The 15,686-nt window shown below is 49.8% G+C and overlaps 1 protein-coding gene across 2 annotated transcripts in view; it reads right to left on the bottom strand.

Moving 5' to 3' along the window:
* Positions 1-15,686, bottom strand: part of ELF1 (E74 like ETS transcription factor 1) — a 158,364-nt gene that overhangs the window by 110,803 nt on the left and 31,875 nt on the right. Inside the window, exon 1 of one of the 2 annotated variants that reach the window (XM_068166492.1) lies at positions 4,871-4,964. The exons of the other annotated variant lie outside the window; for it this stretch is intronic. The gene's annotated coding sequence lies outside the window, so the exon portion shown is untranslated. Of the gene's footprint in view, positions 1-4,870; positions 4,965-15,686 lie in introns of those variants that run through there. 2 annotated transcript variants of the gene reach the window in all.

A 15,686-nucleotide genomic window follows, 5' to 3' on the forward strand; every position in this document is an offset into this window, starting at 1 on the left:
ATGCCCCCCGAGCTTATATAAGTTGTAAAGCTTTTCTTAATACGCACTTCTTCTGCGCACTCCTTACTAGCCTGTCAGCTCTACTGTCTGCTTTGCACTATGCTTGCTTCATAACGGAACAATGAGGAAGCAATAAAGGAACAATACTAGATCATACTGATCAGCCGTATTGATTCCAATCTCCGTCGTCCCCAGAGGAAAAGACCTTTGAGATCAGCGAGTCCAACCTATCACCCAACACCATTTAATCAAATAAACCATGGCACTAAATGCCTCATCCAGTCGCTTCTTAAACACTGCCAGTGATGGTGACTCCATGGTGATCTTGAAGGTCTCTTCCAACCTGGTCTATTCTATTCTATTCTATTTTTCCCTCAATACAGGAAAATTTTTTACATGCAAGTTTAAGAATTGTAGGTTCTTTCCAGGCTAACAAAATGTCTGTCTTTTTCACATTCTAACCTGAACCTGGCACACACATGACCCAAGATGACAGATCTCATTGAAGACAAATACATGACCTGGGATCCAGCCATTTGATTCATCGCTTAAGAGATGGTGGGTAGTTCATAGTATCATAGTATCAGTCAGGGTTGGAAGGGACCACAAGGATCATCTAGTTCCAACCCCCCTGCCATGGCCAGGGACACCCCACACGAGAGCAGGCTGGCCAGAGCCTCATCCAGCCTGCTCTTAAACACCTCCAGGGACGGGGCCTCAACCACCTCCCTGGACAACCCATTCCAGGGCTTCACCACTCTCATGGGGAAGAACTTCCTCCTCACATCCAGCCTGAATCTCCCCACCTCCAGCTTCATTCCATTCCCCCTAGTCCTATCACTACCTGAGAGCCTGAGAAGTCCTTCCCCAGCCTTCCTGTAGGCTCCCTCCATACACTGGAAGGCCACAATGAGGTCACCTCAGAGCCTTCTCTTCTGCACACTGAACAGCCCCAACTCCTTCAGTCTGTCCTCATAGGAGAGGTGCTCCAGCCCTCTGATCATCCTCCTGGCCCTTCTCTGGACACCTTCCAGCACCTCCACATCCCTCTTGGAATATGGACTCCAGAACTGGACACAGTACTCCAGGTGGGGTCTCCCCAGAGCTGAGTAGAGGGGGAGGATCACCTCCCTCGACCTGCTGGCCACACTTCTCCTGATGCAGCCCAGGATCTGATTGGCTTTCTGGGCTGCAAGTGCACATTGAGAGCTCCTGTTGAGCTTCTCCTCCACCAGCACCCCCAAGTCTCTCTCCTCAGGGCTGCTTTCCAGCCACTCACTGCCCAGCCTGCATTTGTGCCTGGGATTGCCTCGACCCAGATGCAGGACTGAGATGCAAGCCTAAAGCACATCAAGGTAGGAATGCATAAACTTCAGTCCCTGTCTAATGGGATCCTTTTAGCACAAAGGCTGAGACAGCAGGAAGTTTCACCACAAAACAGGCCTATATTAAAGAATAAATCGCTTTTACCTCTGAAAAGATTAGCACTGTCAGCTCAGGAGAGTGAGAACGTCTAGAGCCTTCCACATGGCTTTTGTGGTCTTTTGATAAGCAAAAAAGACTTCAACTTTTAGTATGTATAGTCTCTGTCAGCTACTTTATCTGTGAAGGAACATTTAAGTAAGATTTAAGGAAGCAACATTTAAGCAAGACTAAAGGAAGCAAATAATCTCTAAAGCACATCAGTGGCATTAGAAGGATAAGCACAGTAAATTACTGGCGTATGGTAGCAAAGTTTCAGCGCTTAAAGAGCAGACTGAAACCAAGACTGGAAACATGAACTTCACCTCCTGCCACTCCTGTGCTGAATCACTTCAGCGAGGGGGAAAGTCCTTGCTGCTCCTCGCACACCCAACAGAGCTCCATCAAGGTAACAAAGTTGTCAGTGAAATCAACAAAACCTGCGAGCAAAATCCGAGGAGCTTTTGCTAACACTTCCAAGAAGTGAAAGCTGGTTTGGAGGAGCTGATACAGAGGAATGGACCTAATTGTGGCCTTCCAGTATCTGAAAGGGGCCTACAGGAAGGCTGGGGAGGGACTTCTCAGGATCTCAGGGAGTGATAGGACTAGGGGGAATGGAATGAAGCTGGAGGTGGGGAGATTCAGGCTGGAGGTGAAGAGGAAGTTCTTCCTCATGAGAGTGGTGAAGCCCTGGAATGGGTTGTCCAGGGAGGTGGTTGAGGCCCCGTCCCTGGAGGTGTTTAAGAGCAGGCTGGACGAAGCTGTGGCCAGCCTGATCTAGTGTGGGGTCTCCCTGCCCATAGCAGGGGGGTTGGAACTAGATGATCCTTGTGGTCCCTTCCAACCCTGACTGATACTATGATACTGATACTATGAAAATCCTGTGTTTTTCTTGCACGGTCTATCAGCTCACCACACACAGTCCTAGTGCCACCCCCTCCCTTGAAAACAGGGGGAAGGCACACTGAAGTATGAGTTTGCACCCACACTGAAACATCAGACTACACCAGGCCAACAGCACTATTCTAATGTGGACATTTACTACTTTTTTTCCTGTCTCATTTGAGTGTCAAGATCACAGATTTGGCACTTCTAATATTCAATGGATGGGAAGGGGCGGGGGGGGGGGGGGGGGGGGGGGAAGGAAGAGCAGATGAGAAAACAAGCGCTTTTGTAAAAGCATGACTCTGGAAATAATGTTCAAGCTAAATGGCATCTAATGATACCACTCCCATGGCTCATCTCTCAACAACCACAAACTCCATCCAAACTGAAAGATCCCTGCCTTAGGGTGAGGGGAAGAAAGAAAAGGTTTGTTGTTGTTGTTGGGAGACGAACGCAGGCTTCAGCTATAAAAATCAACCATAAAATAACGTCGTTCTAATCCCTTTCTCTGCCTTCTAGAAGATCTGTCCAAGCTATCATCTGTAAGGCCTGGAGGACTTGCAAATAACCTTTTGCTAGCTCCACCACTGCACCCCGGATGCGTCTGTAGCCCTGGCGTAGTCCCCGCACAGCAGCGAGAGCCCAAACATGGCAGCTTTGCCTTCGAAGAGGAACTGCTCCTCCACAAGCCCTGCTCAAGAGAAAGCAGCGGCAGCTACTTACCCTTTAGCACACAAAAAGTATTCTGCCCAAGAGTATTCTGCTCTCAGATTGACCTAACTCAAATTTTTAAGGCTTGATGTCTTAACAGGGTCAGGTACAACAGAGAGAAGGAGAGGGAAAGGGAGGCTTGTGCTCTGCCGGCTGCAGGCATGGCAGGTAGTGGTTCCTCCAGCCCTACGTTTGGAAAACAAAACTACCTTAAACAATTTGTTTAGTAAGGAAAAACTCCTATCACTAACTCAAAACACTTCTTCCCAAGTAGTCCCTCTGCGCTTTTCTCATTCCCTCTGCATATTTTTCCACGTGAAACAACACACCAAATACATCTCCCAAACTCTTGGAAAAAATGTTGCTTTTAGAAAGACCAAAAAAAAAGGCAAAGCATAAAAGTCAAAAGGTCATAAAAATGCACCATGCTGTAAGATGAAGAGGGAAGATACACTGGAAAGGCTGAAGACAAGAGACAGGCTCATCCAAAACATGACCAGTTACTTAATGGTTGCCTCCCTCTCTCCCTCCCCTGCAACCAATCGCAGTATTGAGCAAGACTCCATTATACTTCTCAGATATAGGCTCCACACTGTAAACGAAAGTGGAAAGGATTCCCTTGTACACAACAGTTTGAGCTCCCTGTCATTTCGTTTGCAGAAAGGTGTCCCAACTTTTTTTTTCCTCGACTGAAATATAAGTTCCAAAGTCACACGCTCAGAGAAAACTCTTGGAAGATTTTAGTTTGTGTTCAGCTATTAAGATTGTAGAAACCCTCACACTTCTTCTTCTAAAAACACCGTGCTAGACTTCAGAAGTCTGTAATTAGAAGAACTGAGGTGGTTTTCAGTCACTGAGGGTTTAAAAGGCAATTTGCCGTACCACAATTACCTTCAGGATTTTCTTCTCCCATTACAGCCGCCACTAAGCCCATTTTGTAATTGGTTTGTCCCTCCGCACCGCACACCATCCCCATTACTGTCGCTCCTTAATCATTTGCAGGAAAAGGCGAGTACCTGTCCATTTATTCCGCACAAAACCATTCAACTCCCTCTCTTTCAAAATGACACTGCGGGGGCTAGCGCTGCGCGGGTTTGTTTCGGCAGAAAAGAGAACCACAGTTTAAGGTCACGGGCGCAGAGAGCGAGTCGCCTTTGAAACGACAAACCTGCCATTTTAAAGTCGCTCGGGACCACACCGGCTGAACGGCGGCGGCAGAGCGAAGGTGCTCCAAAGCCGCAGCGCTGATCGGGGCTGCCCAAACCATTTGGGACCCCCGCTCGCCACACGCCAATCGGATCGAGCTAAATGAATAAACAAACTCGGAATAAATAAAATGCGTTTATCACACAGCCAGCTGAGAGGCGACTGAAGGGGTCAGGTCAGCTGCCTGCCCGACACCTCCACATGCTTCAAAAGCGACGAAACTGTAAAAGGCAGCAACACTCCGAAAACCCAGCAAACCTACAAACTCTATGAAGTGTGCTGCTGGGAGAAGCACAGCGGCGGCCGCAGTGCCCTTTGCCCAGCGCAACACGCTCACGGCTAGGGGCAGCTCACGGCGCTGCTGCCCCGAGACGTCGCTTTCCCTCTCCACTCAATTCTTATTTTTCGTTTCTTCCAAGCGCGCCCCGGTGCTGCACTTTACCAGAAGTTCCCTTTTCTCCCCCCAGTCTACCCCTGACGGCCGAGAAGCGCGGCTCCAGGCGCGGTCGGCACGTCGAAGCGGCAGAGGCCAGCAGCCCCAGGCAAGCCGCGTGTCCCCCCGGCCCGGCCGCCCTGCCCTTCCCTTCCCTCCCCGGGGAGCACGTACCGCCTGCCCGCGGCGCCACCCCGGCCGCCCCGCAGCTTCGTGCAGCTAAAATGGCTCCCGTCGAAGGGGGGAAGTGGTGCCCGGGCCCCGGCCGGTGAGTCACCGCGGGGCCGGGCGGCTCGGCTCGACGCGGCTCGGCTCGACACGACACGCCCCGGGCGGCGGCCAGCGCCCCGCTGGGCCCGGCCCGCAGGTGGCGGCGGCCCCGTTCCCTTCCCGGGGTGTGCTGACAGGGCGCCCGGGGATGGGGCAGCTCGGCGGCCGGAGTGGGGCTGGTCGGCTTCGCGCCCCACTTCGCCTTCCCTCGTGTGCCGAGCGTGGGTAAGCGTGGCTTGCTCTCCCAGCTTACCGCAGCGCTGGGCTCACAGGGGCAGCTCCACCTGAATGTCCTCCCCACCGCCCCGGAGACTGAGACAGCCCAAGTCAGAGCGCTCACATCTAGGAGCCCCACTCTGCTCCTTAAGTTATAAATAAAGAAACAGGTTTCTGTGGAACATCTGGTATTTCCTACCATCTTGTTCCTGCTAAACTGATTAAAAAAAAGAGTAAAAATTAGGAAGGCCAAACTCACTCAGGGAATTTGGTTACCATGCAGTCAACACATTTCACTCCAGAGCCAGGGCTGGGCTCTCCCCAGTAAATTTCCCATGTGCTCCTTACACTCAGGAACTGTTGTGCCTAACAACATGCTGGAAGCCACCTGGCATACAGACAAGACAACCTAAGCCCTTCATAGGAGCTCTACAAACTCCCTGGGCACACCGAAAAAGCCTGACAATGTAATCATACAAACACGGCACCGAAGGCAGGCACAGAACGACTTCCCCCATGTTTTAGTGGGAAGGGTAGGTACACACACTGACACAAGCATTAGTTGTGCACTAATTTCCAGAAGAATGGAGTCCAAAGCAGCAGAATGGCCCTAAGGGAAGACAGGGTACAAAGACCCAAGCCCGTGCAGAGGAAGTTGCAACTGCAGGGCAAGGAGCTGGGAGGCATAAGAGAAAAGAAAGCAACTTAAGTGACCGTGCACCGAACAGGGAAGATGGGAGTTGAAAACCTGATGCCACTTCTAACAAACAAATTTAAATACATCCAACTATGATTTCAGTGCAGCTGTTGTTAACCCTCCCACAAGTGATTTGCTGAGCAAAACTCACTGTTTTATAGACATGAGTATCTCTAACTGCTGGTTAGGTTTAATAACAGAGAATAACATTTTGGTTTTATTTCCTAGTAATTCAGTCCTGAGGATACCTGTGTGGCACTCAAAGGCAAAACTGGCTCCCAGTTAATTGTTTAAAGAGCAGGTATTCAAGTACACTATGACTAGATGTATTTTTATCGTGTTACTTTTGCAGCCTGCTTCAGTGAAGGAGCTGAGGAAAGCAGCAGCATGTTTTTCATGGCTTAGAGAGTAGTTTCATAGTTTCATAGTTTCATAGTTTCATTCAGGGTTGGAAGGGACCACAAGGAGCATCTAGTTCCAACCCACCAGCCATGGGCAGGGACACCCCACACTACATCAGGCTGGCCAGAGCCTCATCCAGCCTGCTCTTAAACACCCCCAGGAACGGGGCCTCGACCACCTCCTTGGACAACCCATTCCAGGGTCTCACCACTCTCAAGGGGAAGAACCTCCTCCTCACCTCCAGCCTGAATCTCCCCACCTCCAGCTTCATTCCATTCCCCCTAGTCCTATCACTACCTGAGATCCTGAGAAGTCCTTCCCCAGCCTTCCTGTAGGCCCCCTTCAGATACTGGAAGGCCACAATTAGGTCACCTCGGAGCCTGTATCAATTAAGTCGCTACCAACGTAGCTTTGCCACACCTCTTTGCAAAACACATCCTCATTTGTATTTCTCAGAGGGATAAAAAAAAAAAGACCACCTGGAGGAAACACAGCAATGTTATTTTAATCACTCTCTATTTCCCACATCTTACAACAGATACTGATGTGGTTAGGCCACACCTCGAGACCTGTGTCCAGTTCTGGGCCCCTCGGTTTAGGAAAGATGTTGAGTTGCTGGAGCGTGTCTAAGAGAAGGGCAAAAAAGTTGGTGAGGGGCTTGGAACACAAGCCCTGTGAGGAGAGGCTGAGGGAGCTGGGGTTGCTTAGCCTGGAGAAGAGGAGGCTCAGGGGAGACCTTCTTGCTGTGTACAACTCCCTGAAGGGAGGTTGTAGACAAGTGGGGGCTGGTCTCTTCTCCCAGGCAACCAGCACCAGAACAAGAGGACACAGTCCCAAGCTGCACCAGGGGAGATTTAGGCTGGATGTTAGGAAGAAGTTCTTCACAGAAGGAGTGATTTGCCATTGGAATGGCCTGCCCAGGGAGATAGTGGAGTCACCATCACTGGAGGTGTTTAGGATGAAACAGAACAGGAGGTGCTTCATGCCAGGGTTTAGTTGATTAGATGTTGTTGGATGATAGGTTGGACTCCATGATCTCGAAGGTCTCTTCCAACCTGGTTAGTTCTATTCTATTTCCCTTCTCTCCAACCACTTCATTCTAATCCTGTTTTACATCTAAAGTACTTGTTCCCTGTGCTGCAAAACCCTTTGGAAATCATGGGGTTTTCAGGAGAGAAATCTGACCCAGGTGCACAGGGGTTACAAGGAACCTGTAACATAATTTCCTGCAATGCCATATACAAATGGATGAGGCTCTGGCCAGCCTGATGTAGTGTGGGGTGTCCCTGCCCATGGCAGGGGGGTTGGAACTAGATGATCCTTGTGGTCCCTTCCAACCCTGACTGATACTATGACAGGCACAGGGAGAATAACATTTTAATTATTAAAGAAAGTCTAACAGTTATGTTTTACAGGGGGAGGGGAGGGGGGGGGGAGGAATAAGACCAACACAGTCTTATCTGGGCAATCAGCTACACTGAAAAATCATTTCACAGTGATGTGTGAGCACAAGCTCTACAAACATTCTGCTGTTTCTAAGCTAAATCTGGAAGCAGTATTTCTTTTTCCTAAGCATATGTAAAATGTAAACATATTTAGCCAAACAGAGTGCAGGTGGACTGTCATCCCCTGAGCTGTATCAGGTTTCTTGCTAATTATAATTACAGCTAAAGAAGTGGCCTTGCCCATTGCTGGGATGAGCTTCTCTGAAAGTTAGATCACCAGCCGCCCAAGACATAGCTAGACACTGACCAACAGCATCGCTGAAGCCAATTCAAACAGCCTTAGCCCTCTGCTCCATCCTGCCTGCCTGCTCCGTGCACCAAGCCATTCCCCCCCACACTGCGAGCCAGTGCAAGTATTTGTGCAGCCACGCAGCTCAACAGAGGGTGGAACCAACACAGCAGCAGAAAAGTTGAGGCTGAACAAATAAATAAATAATGCATGATACAGTTGTTGTGCTGCCATTGGCCTTAGCTCCCCGAGAAACACGTCCTGCATCTGGGTCGAGGCAATCCCAGGCACAAATACAGGCTGGGCAGTGACTGGCTGGAAAGCAGCCCTGAGGAGAGAGACTTGGGGGGTGCTGGTGGACAAAAAGCTCAACATGAGCTCTCAATGTGCACTTGCAGCCTGCACAGCCAATCAGATCCTGGGCTGCATCAGGAGAAGTGTGGCCAGCAGGTCAAGGGAGGTGATCCTCCCCCTCTACTCAGCCCTGGTGAGACCCCACCTGGAGTACTGCCTCCACTTCTGGAGCCCCTATTCCAAGAGGGATCTGGAGGTGCTGGAAGGTGTCCAGAGAAGGGCCACGAGGATGATCAGAGGGCTGGAGCACCTCTCCTATGAGGACAGACTGAAGGAGTTGGGGCTGTTCAGTCTGCAGAAGAGAAGGCTCCCAGGTGACCTCATTGTGGCCTTCCAGTATCTGAAGGGGGCCTACAGGAAGGCTGGGGAAGGACTTCTCAGGATCTCAGGCAGTGATAGGACTAGGGGGAATGGAATGAAGCTGGAGGTGGGGAGATTCAGGCTAGATGTGAGGAGGAGGTTCTTCACCATGAGAGTGGTGAGACCCTGGAATGGGTTGTCCAGGGAGGTGGTCGAGGCCCCGTCCCTGGAGGTGTTTAAGAGCAGGCTGGATGAGGCTCTGTCCAGCCTGATGTAGTGTGGGGTGTCCCTGCCCATGGCAGGGGGGTTGGAACTAGATGATCCTTGTGGTCCCTTCCAACCCTGAATGAAACTATGAAACTATAAATGACAGCTTGAGGGAAGGAGTGCGGCACGGAGGCCGCACAGCGGCTGGGGTGGCAGAGACCTGAACGCAGCCCCTGCTTCTCCTGGCCTCACACATGATGCCAAAGAAGCCACTTCTCATTTCTCTGTCCCTCCTTCTCAACTGGCTTTGAAAGCTACAGATCTACAAATTCAGAGAATGCAGTGGGATGGGATGCTTCCTCAGGAGGCACAAGGAACGACTGCAGCCTGCCAGTCCATGGGACCTTTATTTTAGAATAAACCAAACCAGGTTGGAAGAGACCTTCAAGATCATCGTGTCCAACCCATCAACCAATCCAACCCACCCAAACAGCTAACCCATGGCACCAAGCACCCCAGCAAGTCTCCTCCTGAACACCTCCAATGATGGTGACTCCACCACCTCCCCAGGCAGCCCATTCCAATGGGCAATCACTCTTTCTGTGTAGAACTTCCTCCTAACCTCCAACCTGAACCTCCCCTGGTGCAGCCTGAGACTGTGTCCTCTTGTTCTGGTACTGGTTGCCTGGGAGAAGAGACCATCATCTGCCTGTCTACAACCTCCCTTCATGTAGTTGTAGAGAGCAGTAAGGTCACCCCTGAGTCTCCTCTTCTCCAGGCTGAGCAACCCCAGCTCCCTCAGTCTTTCCTCACAGGGCTTGTGTTCCAAACCCCTCACCAACTTTGTTGCTCTTCTCTGGACAGCATGAGGCTCTGAAGCCATGCAAGGACAGACCAGAGAGATGGGTTGGAGGTATGCTGCTGAAAGATCCTTTTTTAATTCTCATTAAAAAATGGCCTAAAAAGGGTTGGGGAGGAGAAAAAAAGTTAAGATTTTAAAGCTTTTTGTCTTTTCTTTTCCTGCTATGCATGGGTTAGTTGGTTAGGTGGTGTTGGATGATAGGTTGGACACGATGTTCTTGAAGGTCTCTTCCAACCTGGTTTATTCTATATACACATGAGAAGCCTAGCAAGCTCCCATTTATGTGGGAACCTGTGGTGCAATTCCTAGGGCAGCTTCAGAAGCTCCAACTCCTCTCCACTGTTGCAAAAGGAGATCCCACTAGCTTGCTCTCAGATCAGGCTCACACAGTCAATTCACACAGATTCAGAGTCCTCATCAGACTCTGGCTCGAGACTGGATAAACATCTAACCTAAGGACCTTTCCATTTCAGATCTGTTTTTGTAAGATCCCAGTATCTCAAGATTTGCAACATATTTCATCTCAGGCATCCCTGTAGGAAGGAAATAAATACCACTAAGAAGCCTGTCAGGAAAGAACACCTGAGCAAAGGACACAACCAAAATAGAATTGAAAATAGAATGGAACAGAATAAATCAGGTTGGGAGAGACCTTCGAGATCATCGAGTCCAACCTATTGCCCAACACCATCTAATCAACTAAACCATGGCACCAAGCACCCCATCAGGTCTCCTCCTAAACACCTCCAGTGATGGCAACTCCACCACCTCCCCAGGCAGCCCATTCCAATGGGCAATCACTCTCTCTATGAAGAATTTCTTCCTAACATCCAGTCTAAACCTTCCCTGGTGCAGCTTGAGACTGTGTCCTCTTGTTCTGGTGCTGGTTGCCTGGGAGAAGAGACTAACCCTCCCCTGGCTACAATCTCCCTTCAGGTAGTTGTAGAGAGCAAGAAGGTCTCCCCTGAGTCTCCTCCTCTCCGGGCTAAGCAACCCCAGCCTCTCCTCATAGGGCTGTGCTCCAAACCCCTCCCCAGCTTTGTTGCCCTTCTCTGGACACACTCCAGCAAGTCAACCTCCTTCCTCAACTGAGGAGCCCAGAACTGGACACAGGACTTGAGGTGTGGCCTAACCAGTGCAGTGTACAGGGGGAGAATGACCTCCCTGCTCCTGCTGGCCACACTGTTGCTGATACAGGCCAGGATGCCATTGGCCCTCTTGGCTGCCTGGGCACACTGCTGGCTGGTGTTCAGCCTACTGTCAACCAGTACCAGGACAACAGTCAACCAGCCTTCACCCAAGTCTTCAGTAGGCATCCAAACTCCTGCACCTTCTTTTCTCCTTGTACACAACAAGAAGAAACAGTAGTAGCAAGGCCACAACACTTTAATGTAACATGTATCTACCATGGTGTTGCTGTCCCAGCCCTTTGGATTTGTGGATTAGCACCTCACTCTGCGGTAGGTGCCACATAAAACACAGACTGAAATTATCCTGGGTTTCTGCCCCTGCCAGATGCATAATGACCTAAATATTTACATATGGGGAAACTGCATCAGGCTATTAGAAGGTCATTTCTCTCCCAAGGCAAGCTATGCTACAGGACATAGGTACAGAAAAGTTCTCATCACTGTGTTATTTAGTAACTTAATCACTAACTCAGACCATATGCCTGATATATTTTTGAGAGGGTTGTTTGCTGTCTACAAACCTCTTGCATTGGCAGAGGCATAATTAAAACAACATCTCAAAGGAGAAATGGGGAACTCAGGGTTTCAGATACTTGGAGGGTAGCCCATGCAGCTAACAGCTCTTAATTTGCAGTTTAAAGGTTTGGTTCAGTGATGGCTTTTTCGGTGCATGGTGAGTACAGGCTGAGGGCAGAGCACCACTTGAGACAAAACAAGTCTATTTTTTCACTGTACTGGTCTTCTGAACTCAGAATCACAGAATTGTTAGGGTTGGAAGGGACCTCAAGGATCATCTAGTTCCATGGGCAGGGACATCTCACACTCGGTTGGGTTGCTCAGAGACACACCCAGCCTGGCCATAAAAGCCTCCAGGGATGAGGCTTCTACCACCTCCCTGGACAGCCTCTTCCAGTGTCTCACCACGCTCATGGTGAACAACTTCTTCCTAACATCCAATCTGAATCTATCCATTTGTATTTTTTTCCCATTCCCCCTAGTCCTATTATTACCTCACACGCTAGGAAGTCCCTCACCAGCTTTTTTGTAGGCTCCCTTCAGATACTGGAAGGCCACAGTAAGGTCTCCTTGGAGCCTTCTCTTCTCCAGACTGAATAGCCACAGCTTTCCCAGTCTGTCCTCACAGGAGAGGTGCTCCAGCCCTCTGATCATCCTTGTGGCCCTTCTCTGGACACTCTCCATCACATCCAGATCCTTCCTCTAATACCTGATAGCCTGAGAAGTCCTTCCCCAGCCTTCTTGTAGGCCCCCTTCAGATACTGGAAGGCCACAATTAGGTCACCTGGGAGCCTTCTCTTCTCCAGACTGAACAGCCCCAACTCTTTCAGTCTGTCCTCATAGGAGAGGTGCTCCAGCCCTCTGATCATCCTCATGGCCCTTCTCTGGACACCTTCCAGCACCTCCAGATCCCTCTTGTAATAGGGGCTCCAGAACTGGATGCAGTACTCCAGGTGGGGTCTCCCCAGAGCTGAGTAGAGGGGGAGAATTGCCTCCCTCAACATCAGATGATTTGTAGGAAAGGAAAGGAAAGGTGGTGGTAAAAAGGGCATATGAACAGGCTACTATTCATTTCAAAACCTGGGAGGGAAGGCAGGCTAGCCCTCCTGTGTTTAATTAGAATCCTTCAGATAGTAAATGTCATCTTTCAAAATACACAAGGCAGTCTTTCGCAAGTCTGTGGTCAGGAAACTCCCAAGCCTTCAGGAGTTATGCCTTGGTAGACAAAGCAACAAGAGAGGTGTTTGAAATGAAATGGATTCACAGCTGAGGACAAGGCAGCTTTAACCTTATCCATTTTATGCTTCAAAGTTTACCTCCTGTGTGTCCCAGCGAAGGCAGATGAGGCAAGGTGGCGGCCGGCCTTTGCCAGCAGCATAGCAACATTCCACACAGCTACAAATCCCTGACCTTGTACAGCCTTGCACAAACTCTACTTGGATCACCAATAAGGTATTCCTAGGTCACACCCCAGAGATGACAAGCCTCTAGGAATATCTACTAATATAGCCACTTTTCCTCACTAAGTTCCTTCCTTCCTCCTTTTGTTATGGGTTTGCTTCTGCTGAGAAGTAATACTTCTCAGTATTTCTGAGAATGGTTTAAAAGGTGGTGACATCCTCCTTTCTACTGAGAAACAAGCTTCCAAGGGAAAGAACTGCAAAAATCCAGGTAGTAAATACAACCCTAACACAGGATAATCACTGGTGCACTCTGCCAGAAGCTGCAGACTCCAGCTTTTCCTCTGACGTTTTTCTAACAATCTCAACTCCACTTTTCTCTCCCCATCCTCTCCTCACACCAGTTCTGCTCTATATAGAATAGAATAGAATAGAATAGAATAGAATAGAATAGAATAGAATAGAATAGAATAGAATAGACCAGGTTGAAAGAGACCTTCAAGATCGTGTCCAACCTATCATCCAACACCACCCAATCAACTAACCCATGGCACCAAGCACCCTTCAAGTCTCCTCCTGAACACCTCCAGCGATGGTGACTCCACCACCTCCCCGGGCAGCCCATTCCAATGGGCAATCACTCTCTCTCTGTGAAGAACTTTCTCCTCACCTCAAGCCTAAACTTCCCCTGGTGCAGTTTGAGACTGTGTCCTCTTGTTCTGGTGCTGGCTGCCTGGGAGAAGAGACCAACCCCCTCCTGGCTACAACCTCCCTTCAGGGAGTTGCAGACAGCAATAAGGTCTCCCCTGAGCCTCCTCCTCTCCAGACTAAGCAACCCCAGCTCCCTCAGTCTCTCCTCATAGGGCTTGTGTTCCAAACCCCTCACCAACTTTGTTGCCCTTTTCTGGACACATACCAGGAAGTCAACCTCCTTCCTAAACTGAGGGGCCCAGAACTGGGCACAGGACTCAAGGTGTGGCCTAACCAGTGCAGCGTACAGGGGACAAAGCTATCTCAAGACTGATGCACATAGCATGAATATGCCTTCAGGTAATTCCTTTATAAAAGAAAACCTAAACAGTTTCAACCTTTTGCTCTTCCCAGAAAGAAATTCAGTGTTGACACTTGAAGCAGATCAGCACAGAGCATCATCCCACAAGGGAAGCTGCAGATGCCCCCCTACTATTACACTCCTTCACAGCTGAGTTGCTTTCACAGGGTGGTTATATTTGCTTTGGAGTCCCTGCAAGGATACTTTTTTAAGCATACAAGCTCGATCTCCAACTATTAAAGATGTTACAACATCAAGAGCTGTAAACTTAGCCTTTGCTCCTTTCCTTTTTTACACACACACAAATAAATTCGGAACTGTTTGTAAACATGTTGCTCTGTGGTTTTTGCTTTGGTTTTGATGTCACAATGCTGTAATCCCTGATACAAGACTGAAATAAAGCCATCAGGCAAATGAATGAAGAGAATGAAGAGAAAAGAGACAGCACTTAGAGCATGGCCAAGGGATCAGGCCCAGCCAGCATGGATTTAGGCAGGTCCTGCCTGACCAACCTGATCTCCTTCTATGATCAGGTGACTGCCTGGTGGATGTGGGGAGGCCTGTGGATGTGGTCTACCTGGATTTCAGCAAAGCCTTTGACACCGTCCCCCACAGCAAACTCCTGGCCAAGCTGTCAGCCCATGGCTTGGACAGCAGCACTCTGAGCTGGGTTAGGAACTGGCTGGAGGGCCGAGCCCAGAGAGTGGTGGTGAATGGTGTCACATCCAGCTAGCAGCCAGTCACTAGTGGTGTGCCCCAGGGATCAGTGCTGGGTCCTGTGCTCTTTAACATCTTTATTGATGATCTGGATGAGGGCATTGAGTCCATCATCAGTAAATTTGCTGATGACACCAAGCTGGGGGCAGGAGTTGATCTGCTGGAGGGTGGAGAGGCTCTGCAGAGGGACCTCGATAGGCTGGACAGATGGGCAGAGTCCAAGGGCATGAGATTGAACACATCCAAGTGCCAGGTTCTGCACATTGGCCACAACAACCCCATGCAGAGCTACAGGCTGGGGTCAGAGTGGCTAGAGAGTGGCCAGGCAGAGAGGGACCTGGGGGTGCTGGTTGATGGTAGGATGAACATGAGCCTGCAGTGTGCCCAGGCAGCCAGGAGGGCCAATGGTATCCTGGCCTGCATTAAGAACAGTGTGGCCAGCAGGAGCAGGGAGGTCATTCTGCCCCTGTACACTGCACTGGTTAGGCCACACCTCGAGTCCTGTGTCCAGTTCTGGGCCCCTCAGTTTAGGAAGGAGGTTGACTTGCTGGAGTGTGTCCAGAGAAGGGCAACAAAGTTGGTGAGGGGCTTGGAACACAAGCCCTAGGAGGAGAGGCTGAGGGAGCTGGGGCTGCTTAGCCTGGAGAGGAGGAGACTCAGGGGTGACCTTATCACTCTCTACAACTCCCTGAATGGAGGTTGTAGACAGGCTGATGATGGTCTCTTCTCCCAGGCAACCAGCACCAGAACAAGAGGACACAGTCTCAGGCTGCATCAGGGGAGGTTTAGGCTGGAGGTTAGGAGGAAGTCCTACACAGAGAGAGTGATTGCCCATTGGAATGGGCTGCCCAGGGAGGTGGTGGAGTTGCCATCACTGGAGATGTTCAGGAGGAGACTTGACAGGGTGCTTGGTTGCATGGGTTAGTTGATTAGGTGCTGTTGGATGATAGGTTGGACATGATGATCTTGAAGGTCTCTTCCAACCTGGTTTATTCTATTCTATTCTTATTCTATTGTAAATACATAAGCTAAGTAAAACTAGGTTGCAAACCTAAACAGAAAAGACATAAAAGT

The sequence above is a fragment of the Melanerpes formicivorus genome, unplaced genomic scaffold (genome assembly GCF_026170545.1).
Source record: "Melanerpes formicivorus ecotype bairdi unplaced genomic scaffold, bMelFor1.0.p_v2 SCAF_101, whole genome shotgun sequence".
Classification (NCBI taxonomy): domain Eukaryota; kingdom Metazoa; phylum Chordata; class Aves; order Piciformes; family Picidae; genus Melanerpes; species Melanerpes formicivorus.